This window comes from Sparus aurata, chromosome 6, assembly GCF_900880675.1.
Source record: "Sparus aurata chromosome 6, fSpaAur1.1, whole genome shotgun sequence".
In the NCBI taxonomy this organism is placed as follows: domain Eukaryota; kingdom Metazoa; phylum Chordata; class Actinopteri; order Spariformes; family Sparidae; genus Sparus; species Sparus aurata.
Window position 1 is genome coordinate 5134189 of NC_044192.1, and position 17411 is coordinate 5151599.

General features: G+C 41.7%; 2 long non-coding RNA genes across 2 annotated transcripts; both read left to right on the forward strand.

Moving 5' to 3' along the window:
• The first annotated feature begins 1366 nt into the window (after positions 1-1366).
• Positions 1367-7321, forward strand: LOC115582850 (uncharacterized). The gene is made up of 2 exons (XR_003984259.1): positions 1367-1687; positions 6036-7321. It is a non-coding gene; the product is annotated as an uncharacterized LOC115582850 (long non-coding RNA).
• A 1227-nt stretch (positions 7322-8548) lies between these two features.
• Positions 8549-16040, forward strand: LOC115582636 (uncharacterized). Its single transcript, XR_003984201.1, has 4 exons — positions 8549-8716; positions 10781-14741; positions 15057-15170; positions 15437-16040. It is a non-coding gene; the product is annotated as an uncharacterized LOC115582636 (long non-coding RNA).
• Positions 16041-17411: the final 1371 nt, after the last annotated feature.

The window sequence follows — 17411 nt, forward strand, 5'->3', positions numbered from 1 at the left end:
AGCTGTTCATCTTATCAGAGCGGTTCATCTTATCAGAGCGGGGTTTATCAGTGCGGGTTTTATCAGTGCAGGTTTTATCAGTGCGGGTTTTATCAGAGCGGTTCATCTTACCAGAGCGGTGGTTAGGGGAGGAATGTCGGACGTTCCTCACCCTCCACTCGCTCCCTCCGCTACTAGCAAGTTCGCGGAAAAACATTGAAACCGACACCGGCTCGTTAATGACAACTAACATATTGATGTCTTTATAATCGCTGTCGTTTAGATCAAACCCGGGCGGCAAAACAACAGTACAAAAATGTCCTGTGGTACTGGAAAATGTTCCTGTAATATTCCTGTGGTACGACCTTAATGTACCACAGGAACAGCAAATTCTCTGGTAATGTACCACAGAACCTGTGGTACTGTACCACATGATACAATGCCCTGTACTGTACCTATGGGAGGGAGGGTGTCGTTCGCAGTTATTTAGGACTGCCGGCGACGAAGACAGGTAGAGCAGGGGGTTAGATGCTCCTGTGTTAGGAGGGGAGGTTTGTTGCCTCCTTTAGAAAGTCAGGGCCGGGACTGTAGAAGAGTGCAGTAGCCGCCACTGCTCCTCGTACTTCCTGCTGCCGTGCGTGCCACCGACGCCCGGCCGAACTCTGTCTGTGCCGTCCAGCGATGATTAATGTATTTCTGTATATGTGTGTCCGTATAGGCCTATCGTGTAATTTGTGTAGTGCGGAGGGGAGGTTACACGTGGGAGAGTTACTCTAAGTCGTAAGCGGGACATTCATATGGTTTCACTTTAAACGGTGTGAGTGGATTGCTGTGATTTCTCAGGTTGCTGTGGTTGATAAATTGCAGTGCCTCCTGCGTCGAGGGTGTAACGTGCCGTGGTTTGAAATGGTGTGTCTTAAGCTAGAATCTAGCCCTGTGTGTAGTGGTTCTTAACTTGTGTGAAGCGTGTATTGACTGTCCTGTGATGACTGGTGCCTCTAATTAGTTGTAATTGGTTTTTACATGTTTAACTTGTGATAATTTAATAAAGACTGTCTATTTTTCTGTATCGTTTTGATCATTTAAAGGCTCTGACACTAGCAGTATTTCTCTGCTGAAGGACAAAACCCACATTTATTACAATAAGCTGTGTTTGTTCTCACGCACACACACACACGTAAACTGCGTTAAGGTGCTTTTCCTCTGTCATTATTTCGTCGGTGTCGGTCTTGGCACTCTTGGTGCCAATACCACCGAGAGTTGTTTCTCAGTTCTCTCACACGGAGGGGAAACTGCAGACAATATGCAAACGCTGTGGGCGGTGCGCTGAGAGGTGTTTGTGGTTAAAACACTATAGACCTATATAGAATAGAGGAAACTAGGGACAGAGTTTGTGCTGCAGTGACTTTGTGCCCCATATGAACTGTTTTCTTTCGATTTTACTCGGAGGCTGCTACTTCTCGTTAGGAGCGGTGATATAAAGTCAGCGAGCTGCCGACCGACCAGCCATTCGACTGACTGAACACAAACCCCATGCTGCTCTTCTCTAACTTCAATTTCACATCAGCAGATAATTCAACTGTCACGTCTCTCTCGGTGGATTTTATTGGATATTTCAGGACGTTTCTCTCGATATTTCTTCTTCATTTTGAATCCCACCACCTCCTACATCATCATCATCACCACCAACGTCTGTGAGGACATTTAGGTAAGGCAGCTTTGCATGCAGGTGACTTTTAGGGGTTATTAAATGTGATTTGACTTTGTGTGTGAAGTTGTGTGTTTCTGTTGTTGTGAAGTTCTTTTGCTGTGAAATAGAGAAACAACTTGATAAAACCTCTGTGAGAATCATCTTCCAGCGGCTTCATCAGCTGTAAAGAGTCTCCCGGTCTCTGTAATAGCTGCTTCGTAGTTGTTATGTCTTGTTTGTTTTTTGTATGCTGAGAAAACGGTGAAATGTGCCTTCATTGCATTTTCACAAATAGAATAAAGGTTTCACAGATCAGAAACTGTGTCTGAATGAATCTTCAGGACCTGTAGATTAATCTAGTCCAGATTAGAGAAGTCTGGGTACAGTGGTTTTTTTGATCTGGACCTGGTCTAATGAGGTCTGTAGGTATCAAACAAAAACGGTGAAATCTCCTCTTTTCACAAACAAAATAAACGTTTCACAAATACAATAGCGGGTGTCAGGCAAAGTTAATGTCTTACCTAAAATGGCTAAAATGTTTTTACATCAAGAAGTGTCACAAAAAACAGACAATCAGTGTACAAATAGTCGCACTGCATGTCAGAGTCCTGCACGGGTTCGGGTACCCGCGGTTACCCGACGGGTGACCCGCACAATTTGGATGAAATGGGTGAAAAATAATGTCGTGTGTCGGACACGGGTGCGGATCGGGTCGGACGCCTAGAGAACGCGGGTCGGGTTTTGCGATTGTCATTTTCATGGCGTCAGGTGCAAAAAAAAAAAAAAAAAAAATCATTAGCGACACATCTACAAAAATATGCCTGCATTTCAATATGATAAGCATGTACCGTATTGACTCTAATATAGGACGAGGTTTTTTTGGATGAAAATTATGTGGAAAAAGTGGGGTCGTCTTATATTCGGGGTCTAACCGTTGACACATGCTGATAGTTGTCTGGGTCGCTACACGACCGCAACGGCAGAGGGCGCCAGCTTATTGTAGAGACGTCACTGACACTGTGGCTGCGGTTATCTGTCAATCACAGCGGAGAAGAAGTGACAGGAGATGAAAAATGGAGAGACGCGGTGATTTTACGGAGCAAAGTGGATCAAAAGTGGGGCAAGTTAACAGACATCTGAGGCGGAGCTATGATGCTAATTTTAAGATAATGGTGATCAATGCAGCGGAGGCGCCAAACAACTGTCAGCCAGCCAAGAAATATGGAGTTACGGAGTGTAACGTCCGAAGGTGGCGGGTCCAAAAAGCAGTAGCGCCGAGATCGAAAAGTGGCTAAAGGTATGTCGATTGCTGCTTAACGGCATATACCGATCCCCAGACTGACATACAGATTCTCGGAGTGGTATATACCGATCCCCAGACTGACATACAGATTCTCGGAGTGGTATATACCGATCCCCAGACTGACATACAGATTCTCGGTGTGGTATATACCGATCCCCAGACTGACATACAGATTCTCGGAGTGGTATGCTGCTATTATGCCGCTGTTATTCCACCGACACATGACGGTATGTGCCGCTTGAGATTGTTACTGAGAGACTGTTGGATGGGTACCGCTCCCTGATGAATATGCAAATGTAATGCCATTGGGCTGGTTTGACAAGTACAGCCGTAAACATATACTTTTTTTTTTTTTTTTTTTTGTCTTTATTGACAATGCTAACTTAACACTTTACCGCAAGTAATGTTATGTTGTTGGGATTGTAGGCATATAGACAGTAATTACACGTGGGACTCTTACGATATGATAGAAAAGCAATATGTCTAAATGTCCGCCTATAAACTACTTAAAGCTAATGAAAGCGCTAACCTTAGCTAACATGGCTAATATTAGCCCAGCCACCGTAATAATGAAAACCCATCACTAAGTATTGTTTTGTTGGCAGGCTCAAAAGTTCTGCTATCGATTAGTCAGACTGGCTATAAGGTGGCTGGGCTAATATTAGCCATGTTAGCTAAGGTTTGCGCTTTCATTAGCTTTAAGTAGTTTATAGGCGGATATTTAGACATATTACTTTACTATCATATCGTAAGAGTCCCACGTGTAATTACTGTCTATCTGCCCACAATCCCAACAACATAACATTACTTGCGGTAAAGTGTAAAGTTAGCATTGTCAATAAAGACAAAAAAAAAAAAAAAAGTTTGTTTACGGCTGCACTTGTCGTCAAACCAGCCCAGTGGCATTACATTTGCATATTCATCAGGGAGCGGTACCCATCCAACAGTCTCTCAGTGCCGTAACAATCTCAAGCGGCACATACCATCATGTGTCGGTGGAATAACAGCGGCATAATAGCAGCATACCACACCGAGAATCTGTATGTCAGTCTGGGGATCGGTATATACCACTCCGAGAATCTGTATGTCAGTCTGGGGATCGGTATGCCATTCTAGGGATCGGTATATGCCGTTGAGCAGCAATCGACATACCTTTAGCCACTTTTCGATCTCGCTGTCACTCGAAATATGGCGTTATGGAGTGTAACGTCCGAAGGTGGCGGGTCCAAAAAGACCGTCTGAAAACGCTAACAGTAAGAGAAAAGCTTATCGTCGTCCTCTAAGCGGCCGCTTCCAAGAGACTGACAGGAGGGTATGTGACTTTGTTATTGAGAAACGAATTTTGGTTATCAGAGTCTTTTTCTGAAGTCTTGAAAAGAGGGGTCGTCTTATAATCAGGGTCGTCCTATATTCGGGTCAATACGGTATATTTCATATGAGCTCATTCATGCGTGCTTGCGCCCTCCCAGAACTCCCATTCCCCACGCTGGCTTACTTTCATTTTTAAAAATTGCGTCAGTCTAATTTTGCTTCGGGTGCGGGTCGGGCGTCGGTATCAATTTATAGCGGGTCGGCTCGGGTGCGGAATGTAATTTGTGCTACTGTCGGGAAACGGTTCGGATGCGGTTTTAAGTACGACGGGTACGGGCGGGTGCGGGTTTGCAAAATAAGACCAGTGCAGGACTCTGCTGCATGTTACGTTTATTTCCTCTTAACTTTCCCCTTAAGTGCCGAATCGGAGGCTAACTTCAGTAGGCGATTTGAGGGGGGATGTCGTCCCCCTTGTTAGCAAAATTGCTAAAAAGCATCCCCCTTGTTAACCTGCCATCACTCTCCATCCGCAAGCAGCAGATAGTGTGTTACAAATCACAAGCGGCCGCGATCAGCTCCGGTGCACTGTGGAGTGAAGCCGCGCACGGCTGCTTTGCGATCCTGCTGCCTGATTTGACGAAAGCTGCAACAAGCTGCACAGCGCAGATCGCGCCAACAGGAAGTCAGAGACACAGGAAAGGCATAGAGCATCCGGTCAATTTTCAAAATAAAACGCCCTGTACAGACTCCCGATTGAATAAAAACAAAAAAATGAGCAGATCAACAAAAGTTTGCTATCTAAAAACAAAATGTTACTCTTTGTTAGCATTTCTAAGTGTGTCTGTTCAGAACACGGTGGCTTATGTTGTGTTGCCAATTGTCATTTTTGTGCTGGTTTATAGTTTTAACCATTAGTGAGGGAGCTGTTACATTTCCTGATACCAGCTGTTTTATCCTCCAATGAAGAAACGCACTCTTGGGCAAACTGTGTCATTACACCAATCTTTTATTACCCCAAGCAGGTTTTTCTGCATTATACTTTTTAAATATAAGGCCAAATACCAATAAATCAGTCGGGCTCTGCTATTTTGCACAATGTTCAATGTGAGTCCTTAAAGAAATTTAGATGGTAAAAACATTCCAAGGGGTCATGTGAGTCATGTGTTAAATAACCCTGCTTGAAGCATATTGTGAGAAACATGAGAAAACCTGCCTGAATAAACTCAGTCTACAATTTAAAGTTGTATTTACTCTTTACTTTAATACAATAAAAAGATAGTTGGAGTTGGGAGAGAAGGAAGATAACTGGAGAAAATGGAATCGTAGAATTGGAAATGTCACAGATATGGTAAAGGTGTCTTGCAACAATAATCTTTGTGAGGTGTACAGAGGTGTGTCGGGGCAGGGTGGTGCTCCCTGTGTGTGTGTGTGTGTGTGTGTGTGTGTTTGAGGGAGTGTGAGTGAGAGAGACGTCTTTCACACGGAATCACAGAACATGACTGTCTTATATTGAGTTTTTTTCAGTAAATATGTTGCATTTAAAAAATCTTGTTAAAAATCTAACAAATTGCCCATAAAACACAAAGATACTGACTACTTAAAATATGTCCTGTTTTCTTATGAACAAATAAAAGCTGTTTTTAATTTTTCTTGCTGTGTTACTGTGTCCTGTAGATCAGTGGAATAGTGTTAACTCGCTCTGCTACCTCACTGATCTGTTTGTTTTGTCCTGTTTTGTCATTTTTCTCTCAGATTGTGAAAGCGAACATGTTGCAAAGCTTCAATCAGTGTCAGAGTTTGATGAAGGAGCAGAACAGTGGAACCTGCTGCAGCACTCCACACAGCATGTTTCAGCAGGAGAACATGGATTCACATCCAGAGGAGGATCTCACCTGTCCTATCTGCAGGGACATCTTTAAAGAGCCCTTCGTCCTGTCATGCAGCCACAGCTTCTGTAAAGACTGTCTGCACAAGTGCTGGACAGACACACACATACAGGAGTGTCCACTTTGTAAGAGAAGAGCATCAAGAGTCTTACCACCTTGCCTTACAGACCTGCTGTTGAAGGTGTTGATAAACACCACTGAGTCTCTGCAGTCAGCACTAGTGTGGGCGATACTGTAAATACAGGGCCAGAATTGCTGATATCGATATCGATACTGATACTTTTAAAATTCCTGATAAATGGATGATTTTGTACTTTTGCCTTTAATTAGTTGACCATGGTTATGATAATGATAAAACACAGGACAAAGATTTTAACCAAATAAAAAAATTATATTGAACATAATTAAATCTATAACTTATCTGCATGTAGCCTAAATAGGAATACTAATGTTCCTTCCACAGATACACAAAAGGGTCATTATATTCTGCCATATTCCAACTTCAGGTTTCAGGGAGGCGATATATCTAAATGTACGTATATATCTTTGAGTCCCAGTTACAGTGAACCTGAGTGAGCGGAGTGAGAGAGACGCTGCACTCACACAAACTCTGTGAAGAAATACCAGTGATTTGCTGAATTTATAGAAGAGAAACTACAACAAAAATATTGATCTAATCACGCTAGTATCGATCAGATACCAATACTCACCTTGGTAGTAAGTGTGTCTCGCCTGTCTGCACGCAGGGACACACACAGTGCACACATTACACCTGTCTGTCAATGAATTTGCACATGATAAATGGACTCATATTTCTACAAACTTTTCCCGTCTACTGACTGCTCAAAGCTGCTTTACAACACTTGTCAGATTCACACATTCACACACTGATGGCAGAAGCTGCCATGCAAGGTGACAACTGTTCATCAGGAGAAATTTGGGGTTCAGTATCTTGCTCAAGGACACTTGGACATGCAGCTTGGAGGAGCCGGGAATCCAATCAGTGACCTTCTGATCACTAGACAACCCGCTCTACCTCCTGATCACAAACAGGAGCTCCAGGAGAGACTGAAAGACTACCAACATGTTAAAGGAAGTTATGTAAACTAATAAATGTCTGCATAAAAAATAAATGGACGCTTTCACCTGAAACTCATTTTATTCTGTTTAACTCGGCTTCCAATCAGAGCTCGTTCCAGTTAACAGTTTGTAGATTATAAAGGAACTATTGGCTGAAATAGAATAAACATAATTATGTTTTCATGACCTCAAACTGTTTCCATCATGTCAGAGAACAGAACAAGCTAACAGACTTGTTGAACAGCCTTTTGTGTTCTTCATGGCCGCTGTAGTCAACAGCAGACACTCACAGATTAAAGATGTTCTGTGGACTTCAGACAGAACTGAAGGTTTTCACTTTATTCAGTCAACATCTCTCCACTCTCATCAGGACCGTCCACAACCTGCACCTGAACACAACACAGGACGACTTTAAAGTCAGAGCTGAAAGCTGGAATACAGCAGATGTCTCCACCTGCTGGCAGGAACTCAGAGCTTCATTGCATCTTTCTGTGTTTGAAAGTAAAACCACCCACTCATATCAAAAAGGTTCAAGCAGCTTTGAAACCAACCAACTGAACACTTACTGACAGGTTTCTTTATCAGGAGAACACAATGGGAAACTGTGAAAACTCTCTACTGTTACTACAAACAGTTAATACTGTTAATAACATTTCAGAGAGGCTAAATAACAACATTATAAGGCTACTGTTTCAAAATCAAAGAATACATTTATGAACCACAGCAAAAAAAAAATTATTGAAATAAATTAAAAAATCACAAACTCAGCAGGAGGACACAGTCACAGTTGTTCTGCTTCTCATTAACACCTTCAAGGATCACACGTGGTAAAACAATAATACATTGCTTAATATTAAATCAACCATTGTGGGTTATCATGTATCATGTTCACTGTAGGCTACTTTGTTAATGCTAATGACAAAATATGATGGTGTTGTCAAGTCTTGACGCTGCAAACAGTCCCGCAGTCCCAACAAAGTCAAACAAAGCATACAGCAGCTCCTTCCTCCAGGGATCCGTATCGCTTTTGGATCTGGGCGGCATAACTTTGGCATTTCCTGGTATCACTCCGCCTTGAAGCCAACATAGACCCCGATTTCAAGTCATATTTACACAAACACGCCTGGATTTTATCGAAATGGCAACCGACAGTGAATACAGACAATTTATTTATGTGTCATCTACGAGCCGGTGTCGGTTTTAATGTTTTGTCGCGAGTTTGTTGGCGGAGGGAGGGAGTGACGTGATGTGATGAGAGGGAGTGGCGGGACGTGCAGCAGTCGTATTATATCCGCTGTAGGACACCGGCAACAAATGCTGCTCTGCTCCAACTTTAGTTTCACACGCAGAACATTTCACGTCAGCAGATAATTCAACTGTCACGTCTCTCTCGGTGGATTTTATTGGATATTTCTTCTTAATTTTCTTCACATCATCATCATCACCAACGTTTTTGAGGACATTTAGGTAAGGCAGCTTTGCATGCAGGTGACTTATTAGATGTGATTTGACTTTGTGTGTGAAGTTGTGCGTTTCTGTTGTTGTAGTGGTAAAGCTGGAGAGGAGGTCTTAGTGATCAGTGATCTGCCCTGTGGTCCCTGTGGTCTGTGAAGCAGCTTTAGTGTTTTCTCCCCTTTCTAGTCGTTTTGGCAGCACTGTTAGCTGGATAAATGTCAGAGATCATAATCCTTTGTATATAAAATATACTATATCAGAATTATTATGATTAATATTGTTATTATTATTGATTATGAAGATCCGTGTGGTCAGAACCAGCTGGTCTCTGGCACAGACCAGTGGTCACTACCAGTAGGGGCGCTAAAGACACTGGTCGCCACCAGTGGCACAGTGGTCCTGACCAGCTGCTCTGTGATCTGCTCTGTTGTTTGGACCAGTTGAGTGATCTGTGCAGTGTTTGTTTGTATGTATTTTCAACACAACTTTTCCCTTTTCTCACTGTGTTAGCAGAATAGCCTGAATGCTTGCCATCTTTGCTTCACCTGTTAGAAAATTTAGAAGCTGACCAGTGGCGTGCGCAGACTTTTTGAAGGGCAGGGGCGAAAAGAAGGGCACTTTAGCGCGCGTTTTGGCTCCCAAGAGGGCACTTTAGCGCATGTTTTGGCTCCCAAGAGGGCACTTTAGCGCGTGTTTTGGCTCCCAAGAGGGCACTTTAGCACGCGTTTTGGCTCCCAAGAGGGCACTTTAGCACGTGTTTTGGCTCCCAAGAGGGCAGTTTATCATGTTCTAATCAGCCAAGGGGGCAGTTTAGTGTGTTTTGCCAACCAAGAGGGCACTTTGGCACGCTTTTTTGGCTCTCAGGAGGGCACTTCAGAGCGCGTTTTGGCTCTCAGGAGGGCACTTTAGCGCGCGTTTTGGGCCACGAGGGGGGGCGACTGCCTTGTGCACATCACTGACGCTGACATTTCTCCGTATCGAGTTTAAAATACTTTGTGCCAAATATAAAAACATTCTTTGACCACACTTCATTAAAACCCTCAAAACATTCTTTTAAAATGTTAAAAAGCTCTAAAAGCCTGTCACACTCTAAAACAACATGAAAAATTGTTTCAGGCAGTTTACAAAAAGGAGACTCTTTTTTTTGCATTGGGATTAAAAATAAAGAGAGATTTCTTCTTCAATATTATTGTTATATTGACAACAGACTACTTGTTTTAAGCCTGGAACTTTACTTCGGTTTTAATTACATGGTTTTGTTTTCTCAAGACATTGAATTAATTATATCTTGTTAAAAACAATTTTAAGTGTAGTTTTGAAGGGAGTCTGGTGCAAAGGCATGCAGTCAACATGCTATAAGTGGAGAGTGAGGCTGCGGTGAATCTACATTCAGAACCTCATTTAGAATTTTGCTATTTTAGATTCTGCCTTGAAATGCACGCGCTGGACTTATATTAGTCGCTGGTAGTTTTAGAGACTGGCAGTCATTCACGTGTAATAAACAGTAGTGTTCTGTTGTGTTGGATTATGAAAATGTCATCATTAAAGCTAATATTTACTTATTTTAACTGTCTCGTCACGCAGCAGACTGGTCTGTGTTCAGGTTCTGGCTCAGGTTTCTCAGGCTGTGATGGTAAAGAAAGGCAGCCTTTAACTCGCAGAGTCTGTCTTCTTGTATTTTGAGGTTTTTTAGTAAATATGTCGCATTTAGAAAATCTTGTTAAAAATCTAACAAATTGCCAATAAAACACAAAGATACTGACTACTTAAAAGATGTTCTGTTTTCTTTTCTTATGAACAAATAAAAGCTGTTTTTACACTCAGCATTTCAAACTAAAACACAGTTTGTATCAAACATGTTGAATGCATCTTATTTCTCATAGAATATTAGTAAAGCCGAGGTTTTACACATGTTAAAGTCGGCACTGTTTACTTGTCAGCAGTTTTCTTCTTTCCTGCATTTGCTGCTACATTGTAGAATACATTGTTGTGTTACTGTGTCCTGTAGATCAGTGGAATAGTGTTAACTCGCTCTGCTACCTCACTGACTTGTTTGTTTTGTCATTTTTCTCTCAGATTGTGAAAGCGAACATGTTGCAAAGCTTCAATCAGTGTCAGAGTTTGATGAAGGAGCAAAACAGTGGAACCTGCTGCAGCACTCCACACAGCATGTTTCAGCAGGAGAACATGGATTCACATCCAGAGGAGGATCTCACCTGTCCTATCTGCAGGGACATCTTTAAAGAGCCTTTCGTCCTGTCATGCAGCCACAGCTTCTGTAAAGACTGTCTGCACAAGTGCTGGACAGACACACACATACAGGAGTGTCCACTTTGTAAGAGAAGATCATCAAGAGTCTTACCACCTTGCCTTACAGACCTGCTGTTGAAGGTGTTGATAAACACCACTGAGTCTCTGCAGTCAGCACTAGTGTGGGCGATACTGTAAATACAGGGCCAGAATTGCTGATATCGATACTGATACTGATACTTTTTACTTTAAAAATAAATAAACAAATAAATGGATGATTTTGTATTTTTGCTTCTAATTAGTTGACCATGGTTATGATAATGATAAAACACAGGACAAAGATTTTAGCCAAATAAAAAAATTATATTGAACATAATTCAATCTATAACCTATCTGCATGTAGCGTAAATAGGAATTGTACAAAAGTGTGACTAGGTCACTGCAGTATCTCTCAGTGCCCCCTGGAGGCTACCAGTGGTAATGTCCCTTTAATTGGTTGTTACGACCCTAGTGGTCAAACGTTTGTCTGTTTTTAAATATCCCTGTTTTACCTGTGTGAGTGAGAGTATGTGTGTGTGATTGGTTGCTGGTGTGTCTGTGATTGTAGGTTGTCCCTGGGAGCTGATTGGTTCCTGCCTGAAGACAAGAGTTTAAAGGCTGGCTCTGCCCAGTTCCTGGGGGCTCTCCTCTGCTGTCCCAGACTGCCAGCAATGCATGATTGTGAAAATTGTGTTTGTTTTGAATAAACTATGTTTAAAAACGCTCGCTGCTGGTGGTGTTTGGAGGATGGCAAGAGTGGAGTCTCATTCTCTTGTTGCACCAGGGTTTCCCCAAGGCCCTGGTCGTAACAATTGGGGGCTCGTCCGGGATCTGAATGTCCATGAGGTGAGGTAGATGTGGTTTGGTTTAGTTTGTTTGTGTAAGTGGCCTTTAGTTAAGTGTAGTGGTCATCTCTTTTGTTAAATTGTGGCTGCATGTTGTGTGTCTGACTGAGCACCCTGACCAGATAGCTGCTGGGCATATTCAAGAATTTGCCACCTTTTGTTATTTTGCCTTTCTTATTTTTGGTGGTAATCCTGGGTGGGGGTACGCTTCAGTGTTTCGCAGTTGACTAGGTTCCTGGTCTTTGGTGATTCACTGAGTTTAGCGTTTAAAGACGCCTCGAGCTCGGCAAGCCACTGAAGACTAGCTAGGTGAGTTAGCCACCTTTTTGTAGGCAGGTCAAGTTGGGGTGTCTCTACAGTTTCTCTTTGTTTTATAATGTGCACAGCAACGTGGTTTTGTGTGAGATGGCTGCTTTTGTGTTGGTCATGTTGTGATGTGTGGCCCTAATTAATACTTGTGTGCAGTAACTTTTGGGACCTTTTGGTTGTGGAACTGGACTCCACTTTTGTAGGGTCACTTGTGGTTGCAACTTAAGAGTAAGCTTGCAACATTTGTGTAGTGGTGACCGCAGTGTGATGCCTTTTGTGTGTGTGTGTGGTTGTTGCAGTCCACTTTTGGTGTGGTCACGTAGGTGTTGCTGCTTTAGTGTATTAATTGGTGTGATTGGGATGGCGTCACTCCCCAGATCAGTGGATCCTGAGTGGTGGGTATGTCTTCCCAGTTTGTCTGGTCACTTTTGTCTCTTTGTTACACTCCATGATATAGTAACGTGTGTTTGAGATCACAAGGTGTCCATTTTGGGTGTGGTGGTGGCAGTTCACTTTTGTTGGGTCACTTGTGGTTGCAAGCTGGCAACATTTGTGTGTAGTAGTGGCAACACAGTGACACCTTTTGTGCATTGGCTGTTGCACTCCATGGTTGTGTTGTGCACCTGTTGCTGTTTTTGGTGTGTCTGTTCTGTGTTCTCTCCTCATGGTGGTGGCCATTTTGTTTGTGGTAGTGGCACCCACTGACCAGGTTCTGGGTCCTGTTTTGTTATTTTTTATTTTTATGTAGATTTGTTTTAAGGGGGGAACAGACATGTCAGTGATCAACACCCGATTGCATTGCATGAACTTGAAAATTTCTTTAAGTGTTCAGTTTTAAGGGGGGAGGTGTTACGACCCTAGTGGTCAAATGTTTCTGTTTTTAAATATCCCTGTCTTACCTGTGTGAGTGAGAGTATGTTTGTGTGATTGGTTGCAGGTGTGTCTGTGATTGTAGGTTGTCTCTGGGAGCTGATTGGTTCCTGCCTGAAGACAAGAGTTTAAAGGCCGGCTCTGCCCAGTTCCTGGGGGCTCTCCTCTGCTGTCCCAGACTGCCAGCAATGCATAATCGTGAAAAATGTGTTTGTTTTGAATTAACTACGTTTAAAAACGCTCGCTGCTGGTGGTGTTTGGAGGATGGCAAGAGTGGAGTCTCATTCTGTTGTTGCACCAGGGTTTCCCCTAGGCCCTGGTCATAACAATTGGTCATGTTTCACTTTCACTCAGGCATAGTTCGGTCACCTATAGAGGGGCTTAATCCCACATGCTCTCCATAGGAGTCAGTTTGACTCTCCACCTGACAGAATAACAGCCTGTCTGCATTCATGAAGAATGTAAATTGAATTTCTCTATCATTGATGGATCATTTGTATATATTTATAGTACACTGTAGAAATGTCTGTGAAATTAACATTAATATACTGTAAAATCATGACATCAAAAACCTGCAACAAGAAAAACAATGAATCATATATTGTAAAAAAACAACAATGAATAATTGTTAATTTTACAGTTAGTATATGTGTAAAGGATCATATTTCCTTGTCGAATGTGTTACTGTATCGTAAACATGGAAAACTTGTAATACTTGAACCAATGCAAAACAGTTAAAATTACAATATGGCTTGTTTTAAATAACTGAAATGTATATCATTTTACAAATTCATATGTTGTGATTTCCAGTTAAATGCTATATGATAACATGAAGTTGAGAAGAATCAGTATAAACAGGTTCAGAACTGAGACTTATAGGCTAGTAGAACTGTAGTTATGGTCAGAAAGATATTTTGACACTAGATTGACAGCTGTTAGGAGTTCCCTATTTTTTGTATCATATTACAATTATATTAAGGTTATAATATTGTTTTATCGGGTGTTTAGTTTTAGTTTATACAGTCTGTGGTTAAATACGCAGCTCCCTATGGGACATATCAACGTCCAAATCAATTTTTTCCATAAATTTAGGTCTGTATAATAAGCTGTAGATTATTTTCCCCCTGAGACATAAATGGCTTGTTAGAATTTCAAACTGCAGGTACCAATCACAGAGCAGCACTGTTTGTGAACTCTTCTGTCAGTGGACGCTACATTATCGCTGGAGCACTTGGCGCGGAGCGGACTTGGAATTGTGGGAGCAGAGGCAGGAGTAGTGAGGAGCAGCTAGGAAGAGCAGAAACAATTAGCAGCAAGAAGCAGAGGAGCAGGGACGACGACGACGACAAGCAGGAGCTGGGAAGACGTGGAGCGGGAGCTAGGACGACAACGAGGAGAAGCTGGGAAGAGGAGAAGCTGGGAAGAGGAGAAGCGGGAGCTAGAACGACAACGAGTAGGAGTTAGGACGGCAACGAGTAGAAGCTGGGAAGACGAGGAGCGGGAGCTAGGACGACAACGAGTAGGAGCTGGGAAGACGAGGAGCGGAAGCTAGGACGACAACGAGTAGAAGCTGGGAAGACGATGAGCGGGAGCTAGAACGACAATGAGTAGGAGCTGGGAAGACGACGGAGAAGCGCGGTGGAAGACAAGGAGCGGGAGATGGGACGACGATGAACAGGAGCAGGGAAGAAGATGACGGAGAGGACGAGTAGAGACGAAGAGCGGTAAGCTAACTGACTTTAGCCACTAGTCTGGACTTTTGCAGCTCGTGAGTAGCTAGCTTACACGCGCTTTCAATCTTTAACATGATTACATGCTGTTTTTGTAGCAAAGCACTGATAACATTGAGAGGCATTTTGGATTGTTAAGTCAACATTTTCTCTGTGTTGAATTGTAATAACAAAGAAAAAAAAAAAAAGTTGCTTGTGTGACATTTTATTGTTGTTTTGGTTTTGGTTAAAGTTATTTTATCATTAATACATTTTGTCTGTTTTTCTTCTGTTTCCCCAACGTGCTTTTTCTCCATAAATCCTGGGAAGGGCACGCAAGTAGAGAAGAGCAGCACCTCCCGTCTACACTTGAACCCCAGAGTCCTCACGTTGATCCAAGACCTTTCAGATCATGAGTGGCAGGACATCTGAATATGGACTCAAGTAAGCCATGGTTTGTGGTGATGTCCCAGTTACAGATAAAACTTTTCTTTGAGTGGCTTTGTTCTTAAAACATAAACAGTAAACATTACAGATGAAAATCTTTGTTTGAAGTTGTGAGTTTGATTGTGTTTGTGAGTGTGTGTCCATCTGTCGGTATCTATGTGTGCGTCTGTGAGTCTCTTTGTGAGTCTCAGTTTGTGTGTCTGTTAGTCTGTCTATTTCATTATTAATATATTTATCTGTTTGTTTTTCTTCTGTTTCCCAAGATTCTTCTTCTCCATCAACACAGAGGGCATGGAAGTGGAGAAGAGCAGCAGTTCCTGTCTACACTTGAACGCCAGAGTCCTCACCATGATCCAAGAAGGTTTCTTATGGTTGCTTAGTTACTTAAGCTTACATTGTATACTGTATGTTATATGTATATAACACACAGTATGTAATATTTGACGTTGTGACGGTTATGTGACACTTATTCCAAATGTGTTTTTTTCCCAAGAGGAGAAGGAAAGGAAATACTTTATTCCTGAGTTTAAAATTAAGAAAAACAAAACACACAAAACTGTTGAAAAGTATTTTACACACCTTTTTTTGGACCCCAGAGTCCTCACCTTGATCCAAGAAGGTTTCTTATGGTTGCTTAGTTACTTAAGCTTGAATTGTTATGTTACAGATGAAAATATTTGCTTGAAGTTGTGACAGTCTGGTTACACGTGTATTTCTTTATATTCAAGGACTTTTCCAAATGTTTTTTTCCAAGAGGAAAAGGAAAGGAACAGTTTAGAAAAAAACCCACACACACACAACTGTTGAAAAGTTTTGAAAAGTATGGTGCATACCTTTTTGAAATAATAAAATGGGGGTTTGAAATGACAAGTTGGTATCGTATTTGTTTTTTAAAAGTTGCTTCATACCACAGGTTACAGTTCTCTTCACATTTATGGTAAAAGTCAAACATAAAAAGAAAGTGCAGTTTAAATGTAACTATCAAATTTAGAAGCGGTCAGTCTTTTACGTTTTGATGTAGAGGAAAAAAGAAACCTTTTATCTGTGTCCCAGTCACAGTTTTCTTTAGGTGGCCTAGTTCTTTAAGGTTAAACAGTAAAAGTTACAGATGAAAATCCTTGTTTGACGTTGTGTCAGTTTGTGTTGGTGTGTCTGTGAGTCTGTCTATATTTAATACTCATTTAATGAAGACATTCCTCAAAGAATTCAATGATAGTATGTAGATGTTTATTTCACTACAAAACTACAAAACATTGCTATTAATACTACAAAATATATTACATGAAACAACCCTTTACTAAAAGAAAATTTAGTGTAATGTGTTTTACACTCTGCTGTATTTTTTACAATATTATTCTGGCAACCACAGCTGTCAGTTTTTTTTCCATAAAAGCGTTTTTTTTCTTACAGTGTAGTCAGTAATATGCCTGCAGTATTCCTGTATTTTTCCTATAACGTACTGATGATATTTCTGTGAGATATCTATTTCAGCCTAGATTGTAATTTGTTTCCATTCATTTCTTTCTTCATAGCATACAACATATTATGCATCAGTTTATTAGTACAAATTATTGATATTCCATTCCTTGTGTTCTGTTTTCAGCAACCATACCGATACTGGACATACTTTGTGCCTTGGAAACCTAAATAAACGTTATTAAACGTATACCTGCCCACCGTGTCCTCATCGACACCCCACAGTAGATAGTCGAACTCCTAAATCCTGATCCAGCCACCTACCTCATACTTCAAACAGCCCTTCACAGGAATACTAATGTTCCTTCCACAGATACACAAAAGGGTCATTATATTCTGCCATATTCCAACTTCAGGTTTCAGGGAGGCGATATATCTAAATGTACGTATAAATCTTTGAGTCCCAGTTACAGTGAACCTGAGTGAGCGGAGTGAGAGAGACGCTGCACTCACACAAACTCTGTGAAGAAATACCAGTGATTTGCTGAATTTATAGAAGACAACAACAAAAATATTGATCTCATCACGCTAGTATCGATCCGATACCAATGCTCACCTTGGTAGTAAGTGTGTCTCGCCTGTCTGCACTCAGGGACACACACGGTGCACACATTACACCTGTCTGTCAATGAATTTGCACATGATAAATGGACTCATATTTCTACAAGCTTTTCCGTCTACTGAGCGCTCAAAGCTGCTTTACAACACTTGTCAGATTCACTCATTCACACACTGATGGCAGAAGCTGCCATGCAAGGTGAC